Genomic DNA, 26,700 nt, shown 5'->3' with positions numbered 1-26,700 from the left:
ATTCCTCCACAGTTCACAGGGTCTCCTCTGTATCACACAGCAATAAAATGGAAATTGGTTGCCACAGAAAGAAGTAGATTTTGGAGGGTCTGGACTACTTGAAAAATTTGGGTTGTTTGGCCAGGGAATCATTGGAGGCTCTTGAGCCTTCAAGGTGAATGCTCTGCTCTTTAGAGTTCCATCTAGCAGCAAAGTGTGTTGGACAGGGGCTGCAAGAAGCAGAGCAGAGGGGAGGGGAGAGCTGGCACGCCCCATGGGTGTCTCTCTGTCCTAGGAACCATGTAGCTTGTGTGGACCCACATGGCGCTGCTATCCCACAAGTGGAGCGAGGGGTGTAGCCGTTTGCCTGGTATTACAAGTCGGAGTTCCAAACACATTTCCCACAGAAACCATGTCCTCCTTAGTGTTGGGTTCTGGTTTGTAGTGCAGTTACAGGATCCACTGTGGATGAGGTTAGCTTTTATGGGCAGGTCTGGGAACCTAATCACTTTATATAACACACAGTCCATGGGCAAATGTGTTCGTAGTTCAGCTTTCAAATAAACATTGAATCATAGCTTAGCTGTAAGTTGAGAAGAGCCTGCATAGGAAGAATATTGAGCATCGAGGTGTTAAGAGTTAGTTGGGAGTTTGTGTTGACTGAGGGAGGGAAAGGGATTGACGTTTGGTGAGCGCTCACCTGTGCCATGAACCATGCTATGGAGCCTATTGTCTCATTCCACCTTTAGTTCTGTGAGGTCAGTAGGATCATCCTCATTTTAGTGCAGACGGATTAGAATATTAGAAAAGGTCACTGACTTCTCCAAGGGAGAATCGAGGTCTGAAGCTTAAGTGCTTTCCAGAAAGAGTCAGGTCCAAATCTAGATCAAATGGAGAAGTGAGCAGGGGTACTCTTGTCCCTAGCTTTGTCCCTTATCATTGTAACCAAAAGAGCCCCTAAGAAAGCCCATGGGTGGTCTCTTAAAAACCCACTAACTCGCTGCAGGCGGCTCCTGACACAGGCGGTATTGTAATACCTGCAAACCTGCTCTGCCCTCACCCTGACCCCTGTCTCATCTCCCTTTCTCTCCTCGGTGTTTAGATGGAAATTCTTAGAACCCAAGTCAGGATTTCAAATTTAAACAGTCACCAAGAGGGGGGGATCAATGAGGAAGAGAGAAGAAGGGGAAGTTGCTGAAAAAAAGAATTGACATGAGAAAGCGCTGAGGTGGAGCAGATGGAAATGGATTTGGTGGGGTGCTAAGCGCAGCCGAATTGTGGGGGTTGTCTTTCCTGCCAAATACCTCCTTTTGCTCCTTCTGCTCTACAACTCAGGGACCCATCAGAGTGCTGTGACCATTTACCCCAGTCTGTTCCCAAGCCTGCATGCATCTGTGTCTGTCTGTCTGATTTTTTCACCCCTCTGTGAGCCACCTGTGACCAGGTGACCCATCTTCTCCCATCAGAGAGGTTTCCCACACAGCCTTGGGTAGACCAGAAGCTGCCTCCTTGCAGTCTCACAGGCTTCCCTGGCACTAGCAGGCAAACATGTGAAGGCAACACTTCAGGTCAATCTCACTCTTGCCTCCATTTATCCAATAAACATTAATATACTTCCTACAATATGCCAGTTGTGTGCACCGTGCTAGGGCATAAGGTACAGTCTTGGTCTGGAGGAAATCATAGTAAAAAGAGTAAACCATGTTTTGTGCATAAGCAATGTACAAAGAGCTTGGGAGCAAAGATAAATGAGTAGTATCTCCCTTGGGAGAGAGGGAGTTGGGGAAGCCTTCTCTAAAAAGGGGACATCAAAGCTTGGAGTTGCTGGAGGAAGCATTTCCCAAGTGTGTAAGGGGACAGGCAGTCCCACTGGTGGAAACTAAGGTGCAAATGGGTGTGACATGAACAAAGGGAGCTTGGTATGGCCAAAGCATAGAAGATAGGGATGAACTGAGTTTGTAAAGTCAGGTAATACTGTTACTAACCTAAAATGTGTGGGCTTTTTTTCTTTAATCAGGTTGGGATTGGAATCTGAGAGGTGATATTTCTAGGTAGATTCTTTGTGATGCTGGAAAGGCACTGTGTGCAGCAAGGCCTGGAAGTCAGACACTGAATCTTAGAGATTTGTTTTAATGAACAGTGTAGTTAGAGTTTCAGAAATTCAAAGGGTTTAAAATTACACATGGATGCATACAAGTCCAAAGGAAGCAGTCACACCCTTTCCCGGTTATTTTATTTCCAAAGAGTTCTGTTAAGTTAATAGCAAGTGTATTTCAGTGGAGGACATTTTCTACTGAATTAGTAGAGCAGAAAATGACTCCCTCTCTGTCACCCAGGATCGGCTAGTTCAGTCCCCTCTGTTTAAGATGGCTGGTACTGTTAAACCCATTCTGCAGATGAGGAAACCAAAACTCAAGGAGGCTAAGAAACTTGCCCAAGGTCAGCGTAAGTGGCAGAGGAAGATTTGAGTCTGTGTTTACATAACTTCACATGTTGGTTTTACTGAGGGAGATAGTACAGCTTTTTCCTGGTGGCTCCTAAAGTCAAGACATGAATGCTCTGTCCAACCTGTCGTTGCTCTTCTTTCCTGGCAAAAGTTCTTTGTTGTTTGTTTTTTGTTACTTTGATTGCTACCAGCATGTCCTTGAGGCATTCCTTTGTTTGGGTGTTTGTTTCTTGTGAGTATTCATTCTGTCCTTTATTAAAAGCATGTCTTTAAAGAAATAACTGTGTCTGTGGTGGTGAAAGGTTGAGTTGACTTCTGTTTCGCCAACTGGTTTGAGCGAGAGTGACCTTCTACAGATGCCACGGTGTGTGTCACCCTTCTAGATGCAGGTGTCTAGTCAGAATCATAATATCACTGTGGTTTTCTCTCTTTCCCTCACTTTTCTCCGAGTACAAAATCGAGGTAATTATCCAAAGGTTCTTTGTTATGAAAAGATAAAACTGTGAGTTGCCATTCAAATTAAATTATTTGTAGTATCATTCTAAGATTGACTCCGCGAGGACAAACTAAAATATTTAGTTTGATCTGGGTATTTCAGATGAAGACATATGCTGAGGCTCTTTGCATTCTAAAGTTTCCTTGTGTGGAAGGGGCCTTGGTTGATACTTCCTTGGACAAAGCTCTGTAGAGTAAATTTGGCCAACTTGTTAATGATGGAACCATTCTCTCCACGTTTACTCTTCTACTTGGTGGGATTAGAATCCTGCGGGGCTCCTAGCTGGGGATAATGTCCGGTTTGGGGGAGCAGAAGCATGCAGAAGCAGAGGGAGGTGGAAGAGTGGCAGTGGTTTGTTGGGCCCTAGGGTGACCCTGGCCTTCCCAGCTTGGAATGCTGTTGTTTAAGAGCTGCAGCCAGAGAGAGGGGGGTGGGGACAAAGGAAAGCAGCCAAGGAACTTTGCAGCTACAAGCTTCAGGAAACAGGGCTGGGTGAGGCAAAGAGGACCTATTGCTAAACCAAAATATTTGACTAGATTTTAGTTTCTTCTTTCAGCCCAAATTCTTTGCTTGGAAATTTAGCTTTGAAGTTGTTTCTTTTCTTATTGTTCCAACAATATTGTTCTTTTAATCTTGTTTTTTTTTGGGGGGGTGGAACATAGACTATTTAGTTTATTTCTAAATTATAGTATCAAATTTCTCAAATTCCGTGGTGTGCTTTCCGTCATAGGCCTTCCTTGGTGCTACCCAGAATCTCCTTCTTGAGTAGGCAAGAATGTGTAAATAACAGCCTAGCTAAAACTGATGGTTTGAATCTTTACCATCTGGCATGTGTTCTGTGAATATACAAAGAGTTGCTAATTGGATTATCTATATTATATATGCAGCTTTTCTTGACTTAATGAAAACTGTTTATACCAGTTTTCTTTATAGATAACGCACACTGTATAGAGCATAAAAACAGAAGTCATCATAAGGATCATAAGATTTTTAAAGGCAAGGCTTTTCACCAATAACCTGTTTACCAAGATATCATCCTTCATATTTCTCTTTAAGAAATGAGATAAGATTCCTGGTCAAACTGCTGATCTTCCATGACTTGGTTTCTCTTGTGTTCTTTCCTCCCAAGTAATTGGATGACAAGTTGGGTTTCTAATGAGCTTGATGCCCCATGTGAGAAGGTCCTCCTCCATCCATGGCCTCCCTCGGGTGGGGAAAGCAGATCCCTCCCCAAGCACAGCTTCTGAGCCCCCAGGGCCATGCAGGGCTTCTCGTGATGGACCATCTGTGTCAGCCCTAAGGGAGTGAGCCCAGGCGCCCTCCTGAATTGCTGTTCGTTCTTCCCTCAGACACTTGAGTGCCTGCTGTGGACCAGATCCTGTGCTGGGTCTCAGAGTGCCCAGGTGAATAAACCATGATTCAGGCCTTCCAGGTACTCCCAGCCTGTCGGGAAGAGGGATGTTAACTAGCGTAGGCTAAGCAGAGTAAGAAGGACCACAACAGAGAGATGTGGGAAGGGCTGTGTAAGGACTTCTCAGAGCCAGTAATTTTTAGGTCAACCTTGAAGGACTGGTAAGATTTGGTCATGTAGATAAGGGGGGAAGGGCCTTCCAGGCCAAAGGAATAATAGCAGGAATCAAGGACAGAAGGTATCCACCCAACCTGTGCTGTGTTTGAAAAAAGCCAATGGGGCTACTGTGGCTGAATGATGAGACTCAAGAGGTCAGCCAGGACAGATCCCCAAGACCAAGGAGTCTGACCTTTAACCTATAGGCACTGATGAGTATTGAGGAGAAGGCGAAGAGGTATACATGATACCAAGTGTAAATACATTAGAGGGTTTCTCTTAGAAATTAATTTTTTGCAGATTGACACAGTTATATGTCACCTAGGAGCAACGTAGCTGAAGTCCTGCCTCTTTCTTGACACCTTCTTTAACTACTCAAACCTACTCTGATCTGTCTTTTCTCTGAACTCTACTTGCACTTAGAATCAGTATTTGCAGTTAAGACTACTTAAAAACCTAAGTAGAACCCTAAGTGATATGGGGTACAGATTTCACGTGGCTTAGTTTCACCTCCCAAACTGAATTGTAAACTCTGAGATCAGGGGTCATGTCTCATATTTCTCATGAATTCGGCTCTCTGTCCCTAGCGTCATGCAATGCTGATGACATAGTATGTACTAGAAAATATTTGATTGATCGATTTGCTGTGGGTTTTCCAATCCAAGTAGAAATACAGAGACATGTTCCCTGGGGAGGGTCTGAGTCCTCTGGTCGGAGGTCACATGTGGAGCCCACTTTCCTTCAGTATATTCACATTGTCACACACTCAGCAAACATACATCCAGTCCCCACTATGCCAGGTCTTTTCCATACACATTTGAAGCTAAGAGTCATACAAACTGTGCTGGCCAGACCTTTGCCACTTGTAGGGTCACTGAACTGTGGACGGTTTCAAGGTTGGAAAGGACCTTATACCAGGAACCCTGCCCAGATCGTAATGCAGGGTAATTACACTCCATATGTCCTGTGGTATGCATTCCCCTGGCGAGGTGCCACTCCATTTCCTTCGTAAACTCTGACGAAGGGCATTTTATAAAGTAGTGGCTCTGCTGCTCGATGGGCTGTGGCCACAGCCCTGAGGAATGTGTGTGCATTCAAGGGCAAATGTCATCTCTGCATTGTGTGCAGGGGCCGCTTTGTACCTTACAGTCAAGGAGCTGCATAAAGCCCCAATGTTTTCCCCACAATGCACCCCAGTATGGGAAGTTCCCTTTCAGCTGCAGAGCCACAAATCTTCTCACTGGGATACATTTTGGCTCTCTGTTTTCCTGTGGGCTCTCACGTCTCAAATTCTGAAACATCCAGGCTCAGTGAGTGTCATCTTTCCTTTATGACTCCATCTGGTGAAAGCCTATTTCATTTCACTTCCAACGTGACTGATTTGAGCAGCAAAAGCATTTTTTTAAAAGACTAAAACAAGCAATTAAGATCTCATAGCAGTGTGGCCTTGAGAAAAATCCACTAATTAGCTACAGTCAGTACTGTAGATTAGACAGCATTTTATGCAAGACTGCCACTCACATAGACAGCCCTGTCTGGATTTCAAAGCCTTGCACTCTTTCTGGGTGCCTGTCTTCCCATGGTCAGATCTGATCACTGCTTCAAAGACTAGCTCCAATACTACCTCTTCCAGGAAGGTTTCCCTGATTCCTTATTTCTACTCTTCTACATACACATCCTCCCTCTGAATTTCCATAGGTCTTTGTTTGCTCTTCTCTTGAGACCTTGTTATTCTCTTTTTCTTATCTCAATACATGCATAAGTGACTTTTCTCCTGTAAGATCCTCAAAGGAAAAATCTGTGTCTTCTTGATCATGATAATCCCCAGCATTCCTAGAGCACTTTACACATACAAGGTACTTTATGAACATTTGGGATGAAGCAGTAGAAAGGAAATGATTGGGAATTACTAGAAGTCATCACACCCAACCATTTTTAATCCCCACAACTGTTCATGACTATGTTATCTATTAAGGATGATGACTATGATGGCAATGGTAATAATGGCCTTTATTAATATCCTTTGCTACATTTAGACAGTGCATTAAGTGCTTTACATACTCGATCTCATTTATTCTCCTATTATTATGCCATCTTAAATAAGGAAACTTGGATTTGGAGAGGGTAAAACTTGCCCCAGGATACACAGTGAGTAAATGATAGAAGCAAGATTTGAACACCAGGTCCATCTGCGTGCAGAGCAAGGACCATTAACTTTTGGGGTATATACTAAAGACTAGCGTTGAACAATTCCTGCTATGTATGTAGGAGTAGACCCTCTTCCATTATTCTGATCTCAAGGGTTGGGGTAGGGGCAGTGGGAGAATTTATGCATCTTTCAAAATCAACATAGAATAAAAGCATTTAGCACTCAAAAAGAGCACTACAGGTCATCTGCTCTAACCCCAGCTCCAAGGATTGCCCCCCGTAGCCTCACAGTGCTTCCAAGACAAGGGAACGGAAACCCAATAGAGCATTCCCAGGCTGCCGGACTTTGTGAGGCATTGTCCTGACCTGCCAAGCCTCTTTACATGTTGGCTACTTTATAAATGACTGTAATTGCAACAGGCTTTAGCAGAAGACTTTGAGCCTAATAAAAATGCCAAACTCATTAAGAAGGCTTCCAAGACCAAATAAACTCTGAATAGGCTATAATATTTGATGGCTCTAAATTTGCAAATCCCAAGAACATGGAAAAATATAGCTGCCATGTACAGAGCTACTGAAATGTCACTTTTTATTGCTTCAACATCAACATCATCTTGTAATGGGAGTTTGGTTGCAATATCAGAAGTCTCTCCTGAAAATATTGTAGCACACTTTTCCTTTACTACGAAAAAGCAGCTGTGTGTGTGAGCAGTCCTGAATGTGTCACACAGCAAAATTTAAAATAAACAAAGTTTGATTAGCCTGGAGTCCTGGCCAGAATCTCATTATATTGGAAATGTTTTAAGTTAGGCGTAAGGGGTTTTTTCCTCTCTTCAGGGTGTCTCAGACAAACCGTATGAAAAGCAGAATTACCCAGGAGAAGGCTCCATATGTAGGAAGTAGGATTTGGGCTAGGGTGAGTTGTATGGTATGTGAATTATATCTCAAAATAAATCAGGTCTTAAAAACCAAGGCTTAAAGTGATTGTGACATTCTCAAGGCTGTAAAACTGGTGGTAAGGTAGGTAAACTGGGATTTGAACTCAGGGCTTCCTGCTCCAAAGCTTATACTCTTTCCCCTGCATCATACTGCCTTCAGTAATTTCAGGACCTATGGGAGCTTAGCCATGAGGTTGGCTGCAAACTTTAATCTATGAGTAAAATGGGTTTTTGTTATAAATACAGTGATGCTGTCTGACAGATACAGTGTTGAACCCAGTGGGTCATGAGACGCATAGTAAAGATTGAGTGGGAAGGAACACTTGGGATACTGACTTTGCAGACAGCAAGACCAGTTCTGGACCCTGTCTGCAGTCAGCATGGGGATCCTGGTAAACTGCTTCCCAGGGGCTCCAGAAGTAGCCCTGGATGAACCTGGTGATAAAAGACTTTTGGAGCCTACAGTTGGTGGGCTGTGACAGATAGTGTCTGATAATGGCAAGAAGGGGACCAGATTCTGCAGTGCTTTAAATGACCCTCCCTTCTGGTAGGGGAATTGTAATTTGGTACACTGGGCAGTGGTGCATTAGGAAAATTATTGTGGTCATTGTAAGTTTCTTCTGGGCTGTGTGCAGAGATGGTGTGCAGTAGTTAGTGTGGAGACAAAGTGGGGTCAGGGAGGCCAGCTGTGGCCATTGGGCATGAGTTGCAGGGGGCAGGGGTGTTAGTGCAAGGTTCTGGTAGTAGAGATGGAGAGGTGGGTGAATCTGGGAGAGATCTAAAAAAAAAAAATGATTGCCTTGGCCACAGATGAAGAGTTATAGAATACTCCCACGTTTCTTCCCATGTTAACTCCAGGAAGACTAGAAACACAAAGGGCTAAGAGTAAACATGGAATAGAAAGGAGATCCAGTTTGAGCACAGGATAATACATAACTTGGGAGCCTAATGGGTTTGAAGTGGTGACATGTGTCTAGAGTTCCACTAACTCCCTCATCCCAGACAAGGGCAGCCTTTTCCTTCCTTCCGCTTTAGGAAGGTGTGCCAGGTTGAATGTATTATGTCCCCCCAAACACCATTATCTTTGATGTAATCTTGTGTGGGCAGACCTATCAGTGTTAGATTGTAATTCTCTGAGTGTTTCCATGGAGATGTGCCCCACCCAACTGTGGGTGATGACTCTGATTGGATAATTTCCATGGAGGTGTTGGCCCACCCATTCAGGGTACATCTGAATTAAATTACTGGAGCCATATAAATGAGCTGACAAACAGAAAGAACTCAGTGCAGCTGAGAGTGGCATTTTGAAGAGGAGCTACAGCCAACAGGGACACTTTGAAGAACACACTGGAACTGGGAGAGGAGCTTCAGCTTATAGAGACATTTTGGAGATGGCCTTTGAAAGCATACTTTTGCTCTGGAGTAGCTAATAGAGGACAAATGCCCCAAGAGCAACTGACGGTGACATTTTTGAGGAGCTGAAGCCTAGAGAGGAACATCCTGGAAGAAAGCATTTTGAAACCAGTACTCTGGAGGAGATGCCAGCCACATGCCTTCCCAGCCAACAGAGGTTTTCTGGACACCATTGGGCATCCTCCAATGAAGGTACCCGACTGCTGATGTGTTACCTTGGACACTTTATGGCCTTAAGACTGTAACTGTGTAACCAAATAAGCCCCCTTTATAAAAGCCAATCCATCCTGGTGTTTTGCATTCCGGCAGCATTAGCAAACTAGAACAGAAGGCAAGATCCAATCTCTGTGCCAGTGAGAAAATATTAAAGAGTAATAACTCTGGCCATCCAATGCATTTTTATAGTACCTCATAATTTACAGACCACTTTGACATCCTTTATTCTATTTATTGTCATTTAGTTTCATAGTAATCTTACCTCCACATAGATGGATTTGCCCTATGTAAAATTGTACAATTAGATTTACTACGGCATTCCATCTCAGTAGTTCGGGAATTTCAGATCAAATATACTTAAATCCAATGGATGAGCTTGGGTGAATTGATGTAGAGATTTCAAAAGGATGACTCAGACTCTGAATGTTTGGATACAAGATGAGATGTCCCCACTGGTGCCTTGCAAAATGTATGTTATCTGCATCAAATCAACAAATGCCTCATTCAGACTTAAGGGAGCTACAGGAAAGTTCTAGCGAGCCAGGGCTAGGAGGTGTAAATGTATTATTCAGTGCCCATTATTTGCTATTTTAAGGTATATAAAACATCAGTTGTAGTATATAAGCCAGAAGATGGTGGAATACATCTTTAGAGTGCTAAAAGGAAAAACAAAACAAAACAAAACTTGTCTATCTAAACTTCAGTGTCTCATGAAAATATTCTTTAGAAATGATAACAGAAGAAATGCTGTGGAGAAGAATAAAGCAAGAAAGATCAGTAGAAAATGCACGGGGCAGAATGGTGGTCTCGGTTTTGAGTAGAATGGTCAGGAAGCCCTGCCTGGGAAAGGGACATTTATGAGAGACCTGAGGGAGGTGAGGGTGTGAGCCATGCAGACAAACGGGGGAACATTCCAGGTAGAGGGTGTTACAAGCACAGAGGCCCCGAGAAGGCGACGAGTCGGACCTGTTTAATCCAGTTAATCAGTTGAAGACTTATAAGCGAGACAGATAGAGGACCTTCACTTCTTCTTCGGCTGCCCAGTGAAGCGTTTCCTGAGGAGTTCATCAAACACGTTCGTCAAAGATCCCAGTTCATTTCCTGAGGAGTTTGTCGAAGTTGCCGGTTCGTTTCCTGAGGAGTTCATCGGACATCTTCCTTGGAGTTGACAGTTTGCTGACTGCTCTACAGAATTTGGACTCGTGCATACCCACAGTTGCATGAGTCACTTTTACAATTTGATGATCAGAGACACCTCTCATTGATTCTGTTTCCCTAGAGAACCCTAACTAATACAATAAGAACATTGTGAACATAATTGACAGCACAGAAATACATATTTGAATGTGATTGAAAGCAGAAATGTTAGATTGTATATATGGTAATAATAAAGATTTTTTTTTTTTAATCCATGGAACTGCACCACACAGAGAACCCCAAGTTAAACCATGGACTATAGTCAGTAGTACAATTATTAAAAAGTGCTTTCATCAGTTGTAACAAATGTTCCACACCATTGCAAGGTGTTAATAATAGGATGATTTATGGGAATCCTGCATTTTATGTGTGATTGTTCTAAAACCCCATAACTTCCCTAACAAAGGAAGAAAAAAGAAAGGAAGAAACAGCAAGGTGGCCAGTGTGGCTGGAACAATGTGGTCAAGGAGGAGAAAAGACAGAGATGAAGTTAGTTAACAGGGGGCCAGTTTGCTTAGGGCATTATAGGAAGGATAAATATATCTCCTGTTTGCCTAGGATAATCCCAATTTACACCCACTGTCCTGGCATAATTATTTTATTCTCAAAACAGTCCTGGTTTGGATAAGAGGCTTTACGGTCACCATAGGTGTAAGTCATTTAAAGACTTTGGCCTTTAAGCAGATTGAGATGGAGCCACTGGAGGGTTCTGGTTCTCATATGATCACTCTGACCCTCATATGGACAATAGACAATGAGTGGGCAGAACAGATAAAAGGGTGTCCGTTCATTAACTATTGAGCCAATACAAGTGTGAGGTGAGGGTGGCTTAGACCACATAGCAGCACTGGAGGTGGTGAGAAGTGTTTGGATTCTGGAAGTATTTTGAAGGGAGAGTGGCAGGATCTATTGGTTATGGGGTCTAGGAGAAAGAGCCAGCAGAGGATGGCATCAAAGTTTTTGGCCTGAACAACTTGGGAGGACAGAGTACCAATGGTTGAGAAGGGGAAACCTGGGTGAGAAACATATTTGGGCGGGAAGTTCATGAACCAGATTTTGGATTGTTAAATGTGTGGCATCTACTGGATGCCTGTAGAGAAGATGAGGTGTAATAGAAGCCTGAGGTTCAGGGTGGAGATGTGAATGTGGTACGTAATGTCAAGACCCCGGATGAGTGTACTAATGCAAAGAAGTAAGTGTAGACCAAGAAGAGAAGAAGGTCAGAGCCTGGGGTGCTACAATATTTAAAGTCAAGGAAATGGGGAGGACAGCAAATAAGACTGAGAAGCAGTAACCGGAGAGTTTGGAATAAACCAAGACAGAGTGTGTGCCAGAAGCCAAGTGAGGAAAGTATGTCAAGGAGGAAGGAGTAATCAGCCAGGTCAAAGGTTCCTGTTAAATCAGGGAAGATGAGGACTCGGCATTGGCTGTCGGATTTAGCAACATGAAGGTCATGGAGGACTGTGGGGTAGTAGAGGTTTCAAAAGTCTAACTGTAGTGAGTTCATGAGAGAATGCTGTCTCCGTCTTTTTTCTTTTCCCCACTCTCAAATACTCCCCTTGGTCCTTGTGGAAAGCAAAAGACAAAAGAAATTTCTCCCAGAAACCTCTTCTAAAATACTTTGTACAGTGGTTGGGCAGAGAGACCACAGAAGCTATGTTGTTTTCTGTTTTTGGAGTCTGACTCCATTTTGGGGTAGGAACATTTTGCAAAATGATTATAAAAAAATCATTTTATTTTCCTTGTCAGTTAAGCTTCTGTGGCAAAGTGAATGCAATTTATTGGTAGAAAACTCCTGCATGTGGACAGGATGAAGCTACTCAAAGGAACAAGTCCTCCCAGAAATTGCATATTCTGAAAGGCACTTATGATGTGGCTGTCCTTAAAAATTGGGAGATGAGATCTGAAAATATTTTAGAAAAAAATAAAAGCCAGGGCTACATGACAGCTTGGCTTTGGGGGATGAATTGGGAGGAAAGAAATATAATACACTGAGATTTGGGGGGGGGGGGGGTGCAAAAACTCAGGAGTACTCCAGCAGAAATTTTTTGATAGAGAAAGAGGGGCCAGCTGGGGATAATATGGTAAGACCAATTTGGGACCTTTTTTAAAAGAAATAATTGTGTTAACATTAAATATGTGTGTGTATAAAACATAAAATTTGCCATTTTAAGTGTACAGTTCAGTAGCATTAATTATATTCACAATGTGCAACCACCAATAATATCTATTATCTAGATATATAGATAATTTTGATATTTAATAGATACCTAATATTGTATCTAAAACTTATTCATTACCCTAAAGAGAAATTTTGGATCTACTAACCAATTAATTCCCCGTTCTCCTCTCTCCCCAGCCCTGGGTAATTTCAACTCTGCTTTCTGTCTCTCTGAATTTGCCTATTCTAGATATTTCATATAAATGGAATCATACAATATATGATCTTTTGTGACTGGTTTCTTTCACTCAGCATAATGTTTTCAAGGTTCATCCATGTCATGGAATTTGGGACCATGTAAGATAAATAAATGGAGAAGGTCTGTCAGGAGTTAGAAACTAAGACCAGAGAGCCAATATGGCTAAATATGGATTCAGGAGTCCCTGACTGGGAAGTGGCAATGGAAGTCATGTTTCACAAGGACAAGTGGGATTTTAGGAGCTGTTGAAAGGGTTGACAAATGGCAGCAGGGCAGTGCTGCGATTAAGTGGTGATGGGGAAGGTCCCAGGCAGATGGCTCGACTTGCAGGAAGGCTCAAGGGCAAGGGTTGATGCCATTTGTAAATGGTAAGGACCTTGAGAAGTGAGTATAGCAAGTGAAGGTGTTGGACTGGAAGTCGTGGCTCCCACACTGATTCAACTCAGAGCCAAATATTGTGTCCAGCACTGAGGATTCACAGGGGAAAGTTATGGGGTCCACACTTGCTATATTCCGTCTCTTTATCATTTTAGGGAAAAAGAAGTGTGTTTCCATCACAGCACAAAGTGTGACAAGGGTTATAAATGGAGGAAGGAGGAGGGTGCGCCAGAGAACACAGTGGAGGTAGAACCTTACTCTACCTCCAAGTCTCAGTAGAGGTGTGGAAGTTGTACTGGATAGGGCTTAGGTTCCTGTGAATAGGAAAGACCTAGGAGGTTTTCCAGTATGGACAAAAACTAGAGCGTGTGGAAGAGCATGACAGGTCCTGGTAAGTACAAAGAGTTCAGAATTATAGAAGTGCTTAGAGTATGGAGGTCAGCGGGAAATGAGGCAGGAGAGATGGACAGGGGCCAGAGAGATTGCCAATAGCTTAGTAGATTATGCTAAGGGAGAGGAGAATGGAACTCGTATTTTTTGTGTGCACACAGTATAACAGGCCCTTTCCTAGGTTTTCATATTTTTTTCATGTTGAGTTGTGATTTTTTAATTTAACAACAACAAAAAAAATGGTGTGCTTATAGAAAAAACACTAAAGGTAGAAAGTAGGGAACAATCCTCTATAGCCAGTTTTTAGCATCCACTGTTAGCATCCTGTTGTACTTTTCCCTGATATAATATAAGTAATTCACCACCATCTATTTATCACTTAACATTATAAAGAGGATTCCCCATGTTGTTAAAAACTGTTTAAATATAATTTCAAGCAATATCTAATATCCTATTATATGGCTGTACAATAACTCAATCATTCCCCTAATGCTGGGCATTTGCATTGTTTACAGTTTAATGTAAATATCAATAAAGCTATGAGAAACATCTCTGAATATAAATCTTTGGCCTTGTTTTGGAATATATATTCAGGATGAATTCTCATAGTTGGAGTGACAGGTCAAAGGGGATGAGCATTTTAAGTCTCTGTATAACTTTTGCCAGATGGTATTCCAAAAAGTTCTTCCAATCTATATTTTAACTGCAGCATTTTACCACATATTCTTCAAAAGTTAATATTTTCATTTAAAATTTGATATCACTTAATCCTGATTATATTCTCATTAAATATTAGCCCTGATTTACAGATAAGAAAACTGAAGGCTACAGTTTATTTCACTGTCTCCAGGTCCCACAGCTAGGAAGACTCAGGCAGATCTTGAGGTTTGGCTAACTCATAACCACATCTCTCTGTCCTTGGGCAGGTAATAGTCCCCACAGAAGGATTTTAAATTGGAGAGTGACATAAAGTACAGAGTCCCCTTGGTCTACTCTTCTTAGTCAGTGCTGGCTTATATGTTGGTAAGGAGACGGAAAAAGATTAACTACCAACTTACACCAGAGAACTCTTTTTTTTTTTTGTTTTTTTAACACATTGTTGCTCTTTAGGGCATTGTTCTAGTTTGCTAATGCTGCTGGAATGCAAAACGCCAGAGATGGATTGGCTTTTATAAAAGGGGGTTTATTTGGTTACATAGTTACAGTCTTAAGGCCATAAAGTGTCCAAGGCAACACGTCAACAATCGAGTACCTTCGCTGGAGGATGGCCGATGGTATCTGGAAAACCTCTGTTAGCTGGGAAGGCACATGGCTGGCATCTGCTCCAAAGTTCTGGTTTCAAAATGGCTTTCTCTCAGGACATTCTTCTCTAGGCTGCAGTTCCTCAAAAATGTCACTCTTAGTTGCACTTGGGGTATTTGTCCTCTCTTAGCTTCTCCGGAGCAAGAATCTGCTTTCAACAGCCGTCTTCAAACTGTCTCTCATCTGCAGCTCCTGTGCTTTCTTCAAAGTGTCCCTCTTGGCTTCAAAACATCACTCACAGCTGCACTGAGTTCCTTCTGTTTGTCAGTTCATTTATATGGCTCCACTGATCAAGGCCCACCCAATGGGCAGGCCAACACTCCAAGGAAATTATCCAATTAGAGTCATCACCCACAGTTGGGTGGGGCACATTCCAAAGAAACACTCAGAATTACAATCTAATCAACACTGATAACGTCTGCCCACACAAGATTACATCAAAGATAATGGCATTTGGGGTACACAATATATTCAAACTGGCGCAGGCATATATGAACTAAAAACTGTATGTGTAGAGGGGGAAAAAAACAAAGCATAATGTAGGTTATTAATGCTAATAAGCAGCATGTGAGTTCATACAAATATTTAACAAATATGACCAACTGCGGCAATTTCCAGTGTTATATAGCTAATAATTATAGAAAGGGTTACTCTTCCCAGCTCCGCCACATTGCCATGATTCCTCCCCCTTCTCTTCAGCTTTTCATACCTGAAGACCACAGGTAGTTGCACCTCCAGATGCCAGGGTTACCCCAGGATTTGAGTCAGGCTTTGGCCAGATTCACCACATGGGTTTGATTTGCTCTCATTTGTAAGACTGGAAGAAGCCAAGGGTCTCACTTGGTCATACATGGAAGGAGGGAAGGAAGGAGAAATAAAAATGAGAGCTAATATTTATTGGGTGCTAACTGTATGACAGACATTTTGAGAAAGTGAGCTCCTTCGGAGACATTTGGAGCCCAGTAAGCAAACCAAATTAAAGACAGGTTCCCTGGCATGAAGTCCAAGACTGTCATCAGCAAGAAAGAGGTGAAAACTATTTGCAAATAGATTTAAATAATTTGTTTCCAAACACATGGAGTTGAGGGTAGGGAAGACCAAAATGGCAGCATAAGAAGCTCCAGGGTGTTCCTCCTCCCACAGAATCTTTGGGCTACTGCCAAAAACTGGCAAAGTCATCTCCCTCAAAATTCCAGAAAACAGTTGAAGGGTTGTAGTAACCAGGCAAGTGCTGAACCAAGAAAACACAGCTTTAAAAACAACAGGTGAAGCTTGTGGCACCCTTGCTGGCTCCTCCTCCACCCCGCCTCTGGCACAGTGCGGAGCAGCCTGAGCTCCTACTGTGGGTCTCTGGCCCTGTTCTGGTGGGAGCAAAGTAACCCCTAGGCGCACACAGGTGTGCCCATATGTTGGTGCCAGTCTATCCGGTAGCAGCCTGAAAGACTGAACCAGGACGCTCTTTGACTTGTCTTCCCCAAATTTGCCCTGCAGACAGAAGCAGATTGCAGACACCTATAGCAGTATAAGAAACAATTAATCAAAATGTCCTGGACATTATATGGCAAGCCCTCAGCAGCCACTGATCTTTCTGTCTCTATAGACTTGTCTACTCTGGACATCTCACATAAATGGGATCCTGCAATGTGGGTTTTTGCGATTGGTGTCTTTCACTTGGCGTGGTGTTTGTGGGCTTTGTCCATGTTGTGGTAGGTATCAGGACTTCCTTCTTGCTCCTGAGTAGTGTTTCATCATATGGATATGAACCCATTTTGTTTGTCCTTTCAAGAGGATTACTGGGTTTAAGACAAACAACAGAGCACTCTGGAGGTGGGGAAATTCTGTTTTATAGGAAGTAGAGGGGACATTCAGATTCCTGAAAATGGGGGAATTCTTAAAGCCATGAGACTGCACAAGTGCAGGGCAGGACCCAGGGTCAGAAAAGATGGACAGGACCCTGCACTTCACCTTTGCCTCAGGCTGACCTTGGTAAAAGGCTAAACTCTGAAGCAGAGGATCAGCCAATGCAGAGGAAATTTGAAAAAAACAGTGAAAAGTGTTTTTGCATTGGTTTGTTTCTATTTGTTAGCTCTTGGCACTCAAGGAAATCTGTCTATAAATATTAAGAAGTCAATTCTACCTGAAGCAATTATAGATTCAACGCATTCCCAATCAACATTTCAACAGCCTTCTTTGCAGAAATGCAAAAGCCAGTTGTCAAATTTATATGGAAGTGTAAGGACCCCAAATAGCCCAAACCATCCTGAAAAAGAATGAAGTTAGAAGACTCATACTTCCAATTTTACAGCTGCCACAAAACTATATTAATCAAAACAACATGGTACTACTCAAGGGCAGACATATAGACCAGTAAAATCAAATTGAGAGTTTAGATAAACCCTCACATGTATGGCCAATTGAATTTTACAAGGGTGCCAAGTCCACTTAATGGGGAAAGAACAGCCTCTTCAATAAATGGTGCTAGGAAAACTGGATATACATAGGCATCCATCTTCATCATTTTGTATATCTCACACCATATACAAAAATTAAAATGGATCAAAGATCTAAATATAAGAACCAAACATATAAAAATCTAAAAGAAAATACAGGAAAACTGGTTACGCAATGGTTTCTTAAATTTTACACCAAAAGTACAAGCAACAAAAGAAAAACAATAAGTGGAACTTCAACAAATTTAAAACTTTTGTGTACCAAAGGCCTTCATCATGAAAGTAAAAAGGCAACCTATGATGTGGAAGAAAATATTTGGAAACTAAATATCCTATAGGTATTTACTATCCAGAATATATAAATAAATTATGCAATTCAACAACAAAGAAAGAACCCATTTTTAAAGTAGGCAAAAGGCTTGAGAAGACATTCCTCCAAATGGCCAAAAGCACATGAAAAAATGTTCAACATGGTTAGCCATTAGGGGCCTGCAAATCAAAACCACATCAAGATACCATTTCATGCCCACTAGAATGACTACTATCCAAAAAATGGAAAATAACAAGTATTGGAGAAGATATGGAGAAATAGGAACACGCATTCGTTGTTGATAGGAATGTAAGGCGGTACAGCCGCTGTGGAAGAGTTAAGTCGTTCCTCATAAAGTTAAGTATAGAATTACCATATGACCCAGCAATCCCACTTCTAAGTATAAACCCAGAAGAATTGAAAGCAGGGACTTGAACAGATATTTTCACACCAGTGTTCCTAAGGGCATTATTCACAATATACATTCTTCATCAAAAGATGGAAGCAACCCAAGTGTCCATCAATATCACAAAATGTGCTATATACATAGAACGGAATGTTGTTTGGCCATGGAAAGAAATGAAGTTCTGATACATGTAACAACATGGATGAACCTTGAAGACATGTTGAGTGAAATAAGCCAGATGCGGAAGGACAAATATTGCATGATCTCAAGGATACAAAATAATTAGAATAACCAAATTCAGAAGAGTCAGAAACTAGAATATAGGTTACTAGGGGCTAGGTTGCAAGTGGGGAATGGAGAGTTAATGTTTAGTTGGTACAGAGTTTCCGCTTGGGGTAATGGAAAAATTTTGGTAATGAATGATGGTGATGATAGCACAACATTGTGAATGTAATTAACAACAGTGAATTATATACTTGAATGTGGTTTAAAGGGGAACTTTTAGGTTGTATATTACAAGAATAAAAAATTTTAAAAAATCCACAGGACTGTACAACAGAAACAGTGAACCCTAATGTAAATTATAGACTCTAGTTAAGTGTTTTTTAATGTAATTTTGAGATACATTTACACACCATAAAATCCATCCAAAGTCATACGATCAGTGGTTCACAGTATCAACACATATTTGTGTATTCATCACCATGATCATTTTTCGAACATTTGCATTAATCTAGAAAAAGAAACAAAAAGAAAAAAGAAGACTCCAAACATTCCATACTCCATACCCCTCCCTCTTATTGATCACTAGTATTACACTCTACTCAGTTTTAAAACTTGCAATAGAGATAGGTTAACTAAGTGCAGTAGTCAGAGGTAGGTATATAGATCTGTGAAACAGAACAAAACATCCAGTAGATCCATACAAACTCGGGCAACTGACTTCTTTTTTGCTACATAGTTATACTTTTTTATTATAATATTGTTTCATGAAAGTAACAAATGTACCACAATAATGCATAGTGTTAAAAATAGGAAAATGTTTCTGGTGTGGTACATGGGAACTCTTTATTTTCACATGATTTTTCTGTAAACATACAACTTCTCTATTAGAGAAAATTAATAAAAACTTATATACCATTTCTTCCCTATCTTAATGTAGAACAAACTGTAGAAATAAGGGGATGGCATCATATTGACAAGCAATTGATAAAGACAACGACTCACCTGTCTCAGAGCAAATATATGCTGCAGGGAACCGTGGTGGCACGTTGTCCAATGGGATCTGTCACTCCGCTCAAGACTTCTTTCTACTTTCTCCCCATCTCCCCTCGGTTTCTTACTAGAGGAGCAATGAATAACATCATGTGTCATAAGTGAGCTGCAGAGACCAACTAGTATCCAGAGATTGGCAATTCTTAGGCAGGCACTGGAGCATACTCAAGGCAGTTATAATTTTTTTTTCAAAACAGAACTCCTGTGGAAACAGGGCTCAAATTTGCAAATGGACTGCCCTTTGAAAACTCATCTGTTCTGTAATAGCAGGGAGATTACTATGCGGTGCTTCCTCTGCTAGTGGCAGGTGTGTGGGGTATTTCTTGTTCCAGTAATTTATTAATACTCTGTGTTTAAGTATAAACTTGGGTGATTTATATATATCTTCATATACATATTTGATAGAATACACTCCTGCGTTTAATAGACTGTCTCTCCCTGTATTGTATAAAATACCCTTCTTTGCTTACAAAAGGGAAGGTAATGCTCTGACAGTTACTCCCCAAATACCATATATTGGAGAGGAGTGGGAGTCTAGGGAAGTACACTAGGTGGGTTGGCGTGTATGTATGTATACGCCTGCGTGTATGTGTGTGTTTGTGTGTGTGTATGGAGAGAGAGAGCCTGGGGTATGCAGAAGATGACATGAACGCACGGTACACTGACCTCTATTCTGAACATACAGCCATTTGCAGACGACTGACCATTTTAAAAGTGTTTTTACATACCCGAAGAATCTCTGATGTAGAAAGAAGCAGCACTGGAGTTATCAATAAATTTGGGCCAAGCCTCAGTTACGCAATTTGTACACTTGAGTGATCAGTATATATGATTAAAATATCAGAAGTAGCTAGCTCCAGTAGAAGATAAGTTTCTCGTCTGTATTCCTCACCCTTTCCTTATCCTGTATTGCTATACTGTTTTGTTTTCTGGGTTAGGCATTCAGTGGGTCTGAGGTTTATCACTGAAAATTAAAATATTGCTGTTTTTCTTCTAGAAATAGATTGAAGCTGGCATGAGGCCAGCCTTTTCCATTTTGCTGCTGCCTACTTCCTACTGCCAACGTTTCCTACTGATCCTAACTCTCCCTCAGCAACCCCTATGCTGTGCCCATTCACAGTGGAAACTCGGCAGTTCCTTTTTTTCCCAGCCAACTTCCTATGAACACCTGCTTTATGCTAAGCACAGGGGACCCTCAAGGAGCTCACGGTCTAGACATAGGAGAGACAGACCAATAACAGCTAACAGGTGAGCAATTAACATCATGTGCAGAGCGGAGAGGAGGATTAACCCTGCCTGGCAGGTCAGGGAAGGCTTCAGGAAAATGATATTTCAATTGGAACTTAAAGGATGGTTTTTGTTTGCCAGGCCAATAGGGACAATTAAGGCAGAGCATACAGCGCAAGTAAAAGTCCCAAGTCAGGAATGTGCACAATAGGATTAAGGAACAAGGAACGGTCTGGAATGGCTGGATCCCTGGGGGTACTGGGGGAGGATGGAAGTTGGAAGATGGGGAATGGCTGTGAACAAGGATGGAAATTACGCAGGGATCAGACCTTGGCTACTTTGAGCTGAGCAGAGGTCAAGTGAGCACTGTTTGCCAGCAGTGCTGCTACGGTATGGAGCATTTAAGTCAGTGAGGATTGGGCACCACCTGCAGCTAAGACATGTGGGGCCTTGGGAGTACAGGGTCATCTAAAAGACATCCCCTCTTAGCCAGTTCTCTGGAAATGGACCATTCCAAAAGACTTGGGGAGCATTAGCTGTGTGGTAAGGGGGAAGCCAGGCGGCCTAAGAGACCTTTGGAGAAGGGTCACAAATGACTAAATATCTTTGTGCTTTTGTCATTTTGATCACTAGAGGGGAATTAAAGCCTTTTGTTAAAGAGGTAATGAGGCTTTCTAAGAAAGGTCAGATGAGTTCACAATTTCAACTAATCACCACCCAATGGGATGGATGCCCGACTTCTGCAAACCTTTGTTAGATGGTGCCTTGAACTGAAGAATTTCTGAAAATGGGTATTTCATAGAGAAAATAGTTCCATGGAAATGGAGGATCTTGAATTCAAAAGCTGGGCCACGGGAAGCCATAACGGTGTCCCTGGCTCTGTGAGGTCAGTCTGGGTTGTTAATGTATAAACCCGTGCAAGGTTTTCCACGGCTGTTTTCTGGGCTGAAACCCATCAAAGAGGGTGGATTCCATGGCTGCAGCTGTTGACAGAGAAAAGAGGGATCTGCAGCTGTTTAAACTTTTGACACACTGCTAAGGGACTGGAATCGGAGGCCATTTAACTTCCTCTCATGTCTGCTATGCCTTCTGAATTCTTCAGTTGAAAGGGCCGTATTCAGAGAGAGGCCCTAGCAGTGAAATTATTCCCCAGAAGAAAACCAACGCATTGATACGTTTCAAAGGCCAATTCCAGGGTACTCCAAATTGCTTAGAACAAGGTGGATGAGTATATCTTTCCTGAAGTTTCTGATGGCTGCCAAGTGTGCTGAAGGCGTGTAGTTGTCATCAGCAGAAAGGAGTTAGCAAACACAAAACTGTGCTTTTGGTAATACTTCTGACTTCTGGAGGTGGTATTTGTTTAATTAAAGGCCTTTTTCACTTGTTCACATGTATAACCAGGCTAAAGAATTTGTGGAGTCTGCTTCCTTCATTAAAAAGCATTATGAAATGCATCTTGACTTAGGGAGAAGCAAATGCATTTTCATTTGCTAATGACCACAGTAGAGGGAGGAGCCCTGCATAAACAGAGCTTCTGAAGAGCAGCCTTTCCCAAAGCATGCTCCATGTACCTTGGGTCCTGCGAGAGTCTTGCAAATGAAAGATTTTATGTGCAAATAAATTTGAGAAATGCTGTGTATTATTTGCCCTCTTGGAGATTCACAAGGCCTACTGGCACAGTGGCCTAAGATATCTTGGCACTAAAAAAAAAAACTGGCTAACTTTGAATGATGTTAGCATATCCCAAACTTGCTCTCCATGGATCAGTTTTTTTCAATTTTAACATCTTTGTAAACCCTGCAGATTCAGAACAAGTTTGGGAAATGCTGATTTGGAGAATTAAGGTATAAATAGGAGTAGGATTTATTGATTTATCAATTGTCTTTTCTTACTTTTGACAATGTTGAGACAGTTAATCTTTAGCCAGAAGATATATATGGAGGCACACATAAAATGAGTCACAAACTCTCCCTCCAAACCTCTCCTCGTCACCTAGACCCTCTAGTTTTCAAAACTTCCCACATCTACCCAAGCAAAGCTGATCTGACTACATCTACATTTTTCCTTCTACAGCCTATTAATGGACCCATGCCCACACTACCTGTTGTGTTCTGAGCTTTTTTCCTATCCACCCACAAGATCATATCCCAACTAACCCATAAATCCAGGCAGAATCTATGTAGTCCGATAAACCAGCCCTGATTAGGTGGAAGGTTGTACCATATTTGGGCCAAATTTCCTGCTGACCAATATGCCTCCTTTCATGTGGGCATAAGTACAACTCATCTGGGTTTTGTGTATGCATAAGTGATATCCTTCTGTGCTCTGAATGGAAGTTTGTAGACTACACTAAACTCACTGCATAAATCAACTCTTTCTCACCATAATGCAAGAAATTTATTAATACAATTTTTGACCAAGAAGCCACCTCCAGACATTGAGGTTCTGTGGTTGGAGCTAGACACCAGAATGGTAGAATAAAAGTACTTCTTCCCCAAAGCATCCTATTTTATCTTTCTCCAAAATCCAAGAACCCTGTATGACTAGATATTTCTCTGCTCCAAATAAAGCACTTTCCCAACTTTTGGGAAGAACACAACCTACTTCTCACACTTCCTCACCACCCTTTACTTCGTTCCATTACCTGCCCCAGTCTGGATTCAGCCTTCATACTCCTGAGGACACGTATAACTGCCTTAATTACCAAGTCCTATTGCCATTTTCGCAGCCTTACTTTTTCCACCTCCCCAAAGCCTCCTTGAGAACTGTACTCCCCTAACTTACACAACCGCTGAGCTCCTCCTGTTTTCACACAATCTTCTGAATTAGCCCATCCGTTCTCCATCTTCTACACAAAATTCCTTCCATTCACTTATCTCCAACTACCTAATGGGTGTTGTGCCATATCGGATTCTTTTAGAATGTGGTAGGGATAAACGAGCAGACTGAAATATTCCCTCCTGCAAATATTTGTTTTTCTAAATGATATCATAAATTTCTGAGGCCAATTAAATTAAAACATCAGAATTATCTTTGACTTCCTTCTCTCTCTGATCTCTTTTGACATTTTGTCTATGCCGTAAGTTAGAAAACAAAAGGGCAGATCTGTAGAGGATGCTTATTTCTTCCATGTCTACTCGAATAAATGCAATTTATTTAACCCATTTTGTTTATACTGAGAAGTGCCCTCTAGCCCTCTTTGAGAAGTTTCCAGCTCTCTAATATCCTCATGCATTACTTCAAAATGCTCCCTGTCTTTTTGTTGATACATATGTTATCATCTAAAAGATGTAAAGATGTATTTTATTGGGACCCTCAGTTTGTTTACAATTCTGATGCTGTCTTCTGGTAAGTCACTGTATCTGTTAATGATTTTGCAAGCCAAGATCAGAGGTTTTCACTTTCTGCCTGGCCTCAAGCTCAACCCCATACCAGATTTTTGAGAGGATAAGAGTAAACTTTGGTTCTCACCTTATAAAACCTTCTCCAACTGGAAAGAAAAGATCTAAATCTGAAATTTTTAAGTAACAGTTTCTGAAAATAAAAGCCTGGAAATTCTTAGTTGGAAGAGTTGCTTCAAGCTGAGAAAGAGAGCGAGAGGTCAGTGTTGGTTAGAGGCATTTGTAGAAGGTTCCAGAAGAAAGAGATTTTGAGTGGAGATGAAGATAACAGCAGCTGGAGGCAAGGAAACGAGGAGCTATACTTCTTCCTTTTTAAAGTGGAGGGAGGCAGTGAGCTAGACTTGGAAGGGGAGGAACCGTCCACCAGAGGGCAGGTAAACCCCCAGGGGTGCGTGAGCATGGAGGCCAACCCCCGCTGCCTCTGTGCGGGGCACTTTTCCCTCCTGGAGTTCACAGCCAGCAGGAGAGGCCTGTGGTAAGGGGTCTGGCAGCTGGACCAGGGAGGTACCACCCTCCCTACCAAATCACCTGTTTTTCAAAAATAGAGCCTGGGAAAGGACTGGCATTAAGAGTAGTTCTTAGATGACACTACCTTAAATGTAAATTAACTTGTGCAGATTTGGTTTTGCAAATGAAAACCATTGTCCAACGTTTTATTGGCCATTTTATAGCTCTCTGTTCTTTCCTTGGTCTTGTTCAGTTTCACCTTTTAAATGGAAATAAGGTTTTCTGTGCGGGAAATCTCTTTCCAAAAAAGATAAACAATGTCAGAGACCCCAAAAGGAAATATGGCTCCCAAGGGATGGAAGACTAAAAAAAAATAAAAATATAAGTAGGAGGCTAAGTAAACTAATAAGGCAGTCAAGCAAAACCATTGAACTCAATTCACTTTACCGTATTAAAGAGCACCACTGAGAGAAAGTGAGAACCAGGGAAAGGAGGGAAATGTAGGAGAGTTACATTCCAACCAATGAAGGGGTTGAAAAAGCAACTCTAATTGTAGATTGCAATTATAGAAACATAGCATTCTGAGCAATCATAGACCCTTTGTGTTTTCCTGGTGAGACAACATTGTTTTCTGTTGAGCAGTTCATTATAAGAAGTGCTCTGATAAACTAGAACATACCAGGGGAAGATGGCTAGGATCGGTAATATGGGGTCCCTATCAAATGAGTATAGTTGAGAGAGCTGACATGGTGTAACCTGGAAAAGAATGGAAGGAGGCAACAAGGCCATCTTCAAAGCCCTGGAAAATAGGGAGTAGACATGTTTTGTGCTATTCACAATAGCAGAACTGCGCTCAAGGGATAGAAATAATAGGGAGCCCGATTTCAATCTATTGTAAGGAAGAATTTCCTAGAAAACAGGAATTGTATTGTACCCCCTTCCCTGGGACTGATCCAGCAGTGGCTGGATGAACTCCTGGTCCGGAATGCTGTAGGTGGGATTTTGTGCTGAATTAGAGGCTTGGACTGGGTGGTCTTCAATTCTAAGCATGCATGACCGTCCACTTCCTTCACCATGAGTGGGATCGACTCTCTACAAGAAACCTTTCCACATTAGGGTCTTGTGCAGGAAAGCCCCTTGGAGGCCCCATTCAATTTGTTTTCCAGGTCAGTTGCTCCCAGTAATCCATACGTGCAATAGGTATTCCTAGAAGATTAGCCATTTGTTTAAAAGATTTCCTACCTGTGCCAATCTATAAGAAGATAATTTATTAATTAGCATCATGTGATATCATGGCAAAAGTCAACTGAAGTTTATAGTGATAAATAACTAAGATGAACTCCAATATGAGATTTCTTGAATTCCTCAAATTCCTCTCCTCTAGTTGTTTTTTAGAATATCTAGTACCAATCTTCTACCCTTTAATTAAAAATCAGTTATAAGCCCAAAATAAATTAATAGAAGTGCAATGAAATTCAACTATAAGTTTTTCTTAAATTATTTTAGTTTAAAATTTTTCGACACCATTTGAGTTCAACTTTTATTTTTATTGGCAATTTCTCAACACCTGTCCCTTTTCCATGTTCTTCCTTTTTCATTTCCTTTCATCTTCTTTTCCTCCAAGAATTTAAATTTTTTATACTTTCCCAGAACTCAGTGTCACTTAAAAAAATTTTTGTGGGACCAGCAAAGTCTTGGAGTTGCCGCTTTTAATACTCACCCGAACCCTGGAAACCAAATCTGTAGCCAACCGTTTGGCTTTAGTTTAGAGGCAAAAGTTGAGAAAAAAGAATTGATACACAGGTGTGGTGCAAAGCTGGTCTTAAAAATACAGATGTTATTACCTCTGGGCCCGGGGGACCTGGAACCAAATGCAGCAAGTCACCCCCAGAGGTGAAACAATGGTCATAAAATGGTTTCTCTATTCGTGAGTTTTGCTGAGTTGTCTCTTTGCAACATTTAGTGACCATTTAATAACAGCTAACAGCTCTCAGAGCTAAATTGCTAACATTTGGGGAGCAAGGTTATGTAAAACAAATTGAATTATGAAAACAGTTTTCCAGCTAGCTCTGGCATTTCTTTATTTCTATTTATCTTTTTCCTCAAAGGAGTCATTTACCAGTGCCTGCCCGGCTGGCATGAACTAATGTCCACAGACCCCGACAATCAGCGCACACCTCTGAAAAACAAGGGCCTTTATTTTCCATCTCTGGTCCTAGCCCAAAGTTTGGAAACACATTCAATGATGGAAAGATCTAAAACCAAGAAATACCCAAAGTGGTCTTTTGAGGAAA

General features: G+C 41.6%; 1 protein-coding gene across 1 annotated transcript in view; it reads left to right on the top strand.

Annotated features, from left to right (window-relative positions):
• THSD4 (thrombospondin type 1 domain containing 4) overlaps positions 1 to 26,700 on the top strand; it is a 685,670-nt gene that overhangs the window by 474,112 nt on the left and 184,858 nt on the right. The window lies entirely within an intron of this gene.

The sequence above is a fragment of the Choloepus didactylus genome, chromosome 4 (genome assembly GCF_015220235.1).
Source record: "Choloepus didactylus isolate mChoDid1 chromosome 4, mChoDid1.pri, whole genome shotgun sequence".
In the NCBI taxonomy this organism is placed as follows: domain Eukaryota; kingdom Metazoa; phylum Chordata; class Mammalia; order Pilosa; family Megalonychidae; genus Choloepus; species Choloepus didactylus.
The sequence above is the reverse complement of the archived record's forward strand: the minus strand, read 5'-3'. Positions and strand labels throughout refer to the sequence as shown.